The following is a 6,454-nucleotide window of genomic DNA, read 5'->3' as shown; positions in this document are numbered from 1 at the left end:
CAACTGAAAATAATTGCCCTATCTCCTTTTGTTTACCTTTAAAAGGCGAATTATGACAGCCTGAGAGATTTCTGACACTTTGACTTAGTGAGGAGTTCAGTACAGTTATAGATTTCTTTTTTCAGCATAGCCAAGTGTCCTAGGAAAAGATACTTGCCAGAGCTAGCAAATGACCCCTTCCTGGGAATGACAGGGATCTCAGATATACTTCTGTCCAACCACTCCTCATGCAGCTAGCAAAAAACGAACCTGAGAACTTAGGAAGATGCTTTCCCATGGCCCCAAGAGACTTCTGCTAAAACAAGCAGCATTACGTCATGGATACAGGGTTCTAAACCAGGCATTGGTTCTTAAACTTACCCAATCAGTGAAACACTTGGAATGTGTTGATTTGGGAAGAAAAGCAAGAAATATTGATACTGTTCATTCATTTGTTTTGTCATCTATTGCCGCCCACTGGCAGGCAGGCAGCAGTAAACACCAAAGGGTGAAAACATCGATCTCAGGGAAGCTGCCAATTGAGAATATCCCAACCAAATTGGGTTCCCTGCAAATTAAGAAAAGGCTACCCTCGTGCTATTTTATTCACAGTGGCACACAGTGGATCAGCTTGCAGAATGCAGCCACTGCACTGGGACACGATGACAATCACTATTTATTGAAAGCCTACTGGAGAGCAGACACTATTTTAAGTACTTTTCATGTCTTTAAAGCAATCTGTGAGGTAGGTATTATTATCTACATTACCCAAACTAGAAAGAGGTCTCAGATGGTTTAATTCACTTGCCCATGGTCACTCAGCGTGGCAAAATCAGTTCTTGCACCTGGGCTGACTCATTTACCTGTTCAGATTTCCAGCCTCTGTCTCCTTTTCTCTGTAAATGGAGCTCTCTTTAGCCCCAAATACAAGCTTAGCCCCGCCTCTCTAAAGCCAGACCTGACCTCAGAATTTCCCGATATCTGATTATAACTTCATGCCCTAATTCTGGTAAATGTGCTTCTGTTAAATGTTCCCTACACTTGGATAAACTGGTATCCCAAATTCTCTATCTCTGATTCTCTACCTTGTACGTTCTTGATCATTAACTTACTAGACTTTTAACCTGAACTTCAACCCTGTACTTTAAATCTTGCTACTTGCTGAAGACTTTGCCAAAGGCAAATTATGCGAAAGCCAGGGTCAAAGCAAATCTCCCAGTAAAGGTGGTTTGTCTGTCTTATGTTAAATAGTCTCAGGAAAAAAATTTTTTAAAAAGAAAAAAAAAAAATATATATATATATATATACACACACACATACATATAGATACTTGATAGCATATGTGAGTGAAAAGGCATTTATAGTTTCCTATATATAAGGTCACCATACATCTTTGCCTAGATAGCACAGGGAACTACAATTAGTATTTCGTAATAACCTATAAGGGAAAAGAATCTGAAGAAGAATAACTGAATCACTTTGCTGTACACAGGAAACTAGCACAACACTGTAAATCAACTATACTTCAATTAAAAAAATAAAACAAAATATACCAAGATAACATAAATCTGAAGAAATGAGAAAAAAAGTACTGAAAAATAAAGTAAGGACTTAAAAGGAGCCAGATATAACTATAATATCAAGTAAGTTAACATATGATTCAGTATTCTGGCTTCCCGTGAAAGAAAGCTAATCAGTTTACAAACCAAGGATCCATAAGAAGATAAAAAAATCAACTGCTCAGAAGAAATCCAGCTGTTCCTGATACTAAAGTTCAGAAAGCAGCAAACCACTTCTCCTTAAGGGAAATCATAAAAGGGGTACTGCAATCACACGAACAAAGATCATAACAACATCTTTACAGTAGACTTGAAATTTTTCCACAGGTCTCTTTCTTATAGCATCTTTTGATATTGGCTAATGGCACCACTCCAAAGCATAATTCAGAAGAGAGGAAAGTGTGAGTGATTTTACAGGAAGCTAATAACATACCATTCAGGTATGTGAATGTTGGTTCAGTCTAATCCTGCGACAGATATTAGCACACTTAATGGTCTAGAGCATTTAATGGGTATTCATCAGGCAATCATCTATAAATGTTGTTTTATTTCCCTTCACACTGATAGATATTGGGAAGAATATCTGTTTGTCTATCTGTTGCCAGAAAAGAACTTTGTTGATCATTCTACCCAGATCAAAAGGATTACTATTTTTTTCATTGCAGCTCTATCTTACAGATGTATCATCTATTTCTTCAATGCTGAAGAAGGAATGTAATACATTAACACATCAAGAAGCCACTGATAGTAGCAAAATGTGACAGTTTTCAAGGAAACACCTAACAGTCATGCCATATGTTTAGATTTTTATAATGAAAATGATATATCCAATATCCATCCTAAGACCATGAGGGCATGCTTTGTCACTAAGAATAACCAAGCATGAAAAGGAAATATTCTTAATGAAGTTCTGTTATAGTAACTGACAGTAGTAAATAGAACAACATTCAAGTATTGCTATTAAACATGTATTTTAAAATAGTTTCACTTGCAGCCACTATGGAAAACAGTATGGAGGTTCCTCAAAAAACTGAAAATAGAGCTACCATATGATCCAGCAATTCCACTCCTGTGCATATATCTGGAGAAAACTCTAATTTGAAAAGATACATGCACCCCTATGTTCATAGCAGCACTGTTTACAATAGCCAAGACATGGAAATAACCTAAGTGAAGTGTCCATCGACAGATGAATGGATAAAGAAGGTGTGTGTGTGTGTGTGTGTGTGTGTGTGTGTGTGTGTATGTATTATTCAACCATAAAAAAAGAATAAAATAATGCCATTTGCAGCAACATGCATGGACCTAGAGATGATCATACTAAGTGAAATAAATCAGACAAAGCCAAATATCATATGATATTACTTATATGTGGAATCTAAAATATGACACAAATCAACTTAATTACAAAACAGACACAGACTCAAAGACATAGAAAACAAACTTGTGGTTACCTAAGGGGAAAGGACGGGGGGGATAAATTCAGAGTTTGGGATTAGTAGATACAAACTACTATATATAAAATAGATAAACAACAAGGTCCTACTGTATAGCACAGGGAACTACATTCAATATCTTGTAACCTAAATGGAAAAGAATATGAAAAAGAATATATATTTAAATGAATAGCTTTGCTGTATATCAGAAACTAACACAACAGTGTAAATCAACTGTATTTCAAAAAAAAAAAGTTTCACCAAAAAACTGTTAGTACTAATAAATGAATTCATTCAAATTGAAGGATACAAAAATTAATACACAAAGATCTGTTGCATTTCTACACACTAACAACAAACTACCAGAAAGAGAAATTAAGGAAACAATCCCATTTACAATTTCACCAAAAAGAATAAAATACCTAGGAATAAATTTAACCAAGGAGGTAAAAGGCCTGCACACTGAAAACTTACACTGATGAAGGAAACTAAAGAAGACACAAATAAATAAAAATGTAGTCTGTGCTCATGGACTGGAAGAATTAATTGTGTTAAAATGTCCATATCACCCAAAGCAATCCACAGATTTAATGCAATCCCTACCAAAATTCCAATAGCATCTTTCATAGAAATATAATGAACAATCCTAAAGTTTGTATGGAACCACAAAATATCCCAATAGCCAAAGGAATCTTGAGAAAGAAGAACAAAGCTGGTGGCATCATGCACCCTAATTTCAAACTACATTACAAAGGTACAGTAATCAAAACAGTATGGTATTAGCACAAAAATCAGACATATAGATCAATGAAACAGAAAAGAGATTCCCCAAATAAAACAAACTCACACATCTGTGGCCAATTAATTTATGACAAAGGAGGCAAGGATATACAATGAGGAAGGGATAGTCTCTTCAATAAAAGGTGCTGGGAAAACTGGACAGCCACATGCAAAATTATGAAAGTAGACTACTATCTTATACCATGCACAAAAATTATGGATTGAAGCCTTGAATGTAGGATCCTTGACATTAGTCTTGGCAATGAGTTTTTGAATCTGACTCCAAAACCAAAGACAACAAAAGCAAAAAATAAACAAGTGGGACTACATCAGTCCAAAAAGCTTCTACACAGCAAAGGAAATAATAAAATGAAAAGGCAATCTCCTGAGTTGGAAAAAATATTTGCAAAATCATATATCTGATAAGGGGTTAATACCCCAAAACATATAAAGAACTCAATACAATGCAATAGCAAAAACAAACAAATGAACAAAAAATCCAATTTTTTAAAAATGGGCAAAATATCTGAAGAGACATTTTACCAAAGAAGACATATAGATGGGAAACAGGTACATGAAAAGATGCTCAACATCACTAGTCATCAGGGAAATGCAAATCAGAATCACAATTAGATATCACCTCACACTTGTTAGAATGGTTACCATCGAAAAGACAAGAAATAACAACTGTCGGCAAAGAAGTAAAAAAAAAAGGGAACCTTTATGTACTGTTGGTGGGAATGTAAATTGGTGCAGCCACTATGGAAAACAGTATGAAGGTTCCTCAAGAAATTAAAAATATAACTACCATATGATCCAGTAATTCCATTTCCAGGTGCATTTTTCAATAGCCAAGATATGGAAACAATCTAAGTGTCTGATGATGGATGAATGGATGTGAGATATACATATATATACCTTGAAGGCATTATACTAAGTGAAATAAGTCTGAAAGAGAGAGACAAATGCTGTATGTTCTCAACTATATGTGGAATTAAACAACAGCAACAAAAACAACAAAAGGAACCCATAGATACAGAGAACAGATTGGTGGTTGCCAGTGGTAGGAGACAGGATGGGAGAAATGGGTGAAAGGGGCCAAAAGGTACAAATTTCCAGTTATAAAATAATTAAGTCATGGGGATGTAATGCGCAGGATGGTGACTATAGTTAATAATACTATAGTGCATATCTGAAAGTTGCTAAGAGGGTAGATCTTAAAAGTACTCATTAGAAGAAAAAATATTTGTAACTATGTATTTTAACAAATGTTATCAAGACTTATTGTGATGATCACTTCACAGTGTGTACAAATATTGAATCATTATGTTGTACACCTGGAAATAATACAATGTTATATGTCAATTATACCTCAATAAAAAAAGAAAGGTTTGAAAATATGAGTACAGAACTCTATTTTTTAATACAGATTTATCAAAGAACCAGAAAGAAGTTCCAGGAAAAATATACATAATAATTGAAATGGAAAATCCAGTGGATGAATTTATAATGGATTAGACACAGCTGAAGAGAAAATTAATGAACTAAAAATTCTTTTTTTTTTAACTGATAAATGGTATTATTCCTTCCACAGAAAACATCAGAGAAACTTCGAGCCAAAAATATATGCTGACTTTCCACACAAAGTGTAAAGGGTTTTTTTTTTAAATTATGTGTAACATAGACAAAATTACTTAAGTCAATAAATTTTTAAGGAATTTCACATGTTCTGATTCTTTCCACTGCCAATCACCTTAGTTACTCCAAACTCATAACCTTCAAGATAAAATAGCCCTTTCAAAAAGAAGTTGTCATGTGAGTCAGCCCACAATTCTTTTAGTTAGGTTTCTTTGATCTCCAATGGAATATGGACACACTTCAAAATTCCCCACCTGTAACCTTCGGGATCCAATTTCCTCAAGCAATTTACTTTAGGACCATGTTTAGGGTCAGGAGATCAATCTGCCTGGTTCTGAATTTGACATCCTCTAAAAATGTATAAGGTTCAAATCATATTCACTCTTAAGCCATCACACCCTAGAACAGTACAGATCATTGGGATATGCCAATACCTAAGATTTAAAAAAAGTTTGACTGTTAGGTTTTTCATAGTTTACTTGGCAGCTCTGTCTTGTAGTTCTTTCCCACAGATCTAACAGGTAGTTCTAAAGTAAAGGAAAGTACACAGTTACTCTGAGGCATTTCCAACAATGTAGGTTTACGGAAAAAGCCCCATCAGGATAGACCTCAACAAGATAATTCTTAAGAAACAATCCAATAGGAAGTCCTGACAAAGATATGGAAAACAAGCTAAGTTAAAAGACATGAAAGATAGTGTGTGGAGGTCTAACATATATAACTTGGAGTTCCAGAGAGATGATTGTAGAAGTAAAGGGGCAGAGGGACGCTTCAAACAAATAATGGCTGGCATTTTCCAAGAATTGCTAAGAGACACCAAAACTCAGTTCTAAGAAGCACAATAAATTTCAAATAAGACAGAGAAATTCACAACCATACAAATTTTGTTGTAACAGCAGAACATCAAAGATCTATTACTTTTAGGTATATATATACATTTTACTACTATTCCTTTTGTTACATTCTTACATTAATATATTCTTGTATGTATATTTCACAATAAAATATTTTAATGGCAAAATATAAAATACAAATAAATCGTTTCTAGATACTCCCCTTTTT

General features: G+C 34.4%; 1 non-coding gene across 1 annotated transcript; it reads right to left on the bottom strand.

Annotated features, from left to right (window-relative positions):
• Nucleotides 1-5,878: 5,878 nt before the first annotated feature.
• LOC118888107 lies at nucleotides 5,879-6,006 on the bottom strand. The gene has a single exon (XR_005018251.1). It is a non-coding gene; the product is annotated as a small nucleolar RNA SNORA18 (small nucleolar RNA).
• Between the last annotated feature and the right edge of the window lie 448 nt (nucleotides 6,007-6,454).

This window comes from Balaenoptera musculus, chromosome 21 (genome assembly GCF_009873245.2).
Source record: "Balaenoptera musculus isolate JJ_BM4_2016_0621 chromosome 21, mBalMus1.pri.v3, whole genome shotgun sequence".
In the NCBI taxonomy this organism is placed as follows: domain Eukaryota; kingdom Metazoa; phylum Chordata; class Mammalia; order Artiodactyla; family Balaenopteridae; genus Balaenoptera; species Balaenoptera musculus.
Note: the sequence above shows the minus strand (reverse complement) of the source record. Positions and strands in the feature narration are given on the sequence as shown.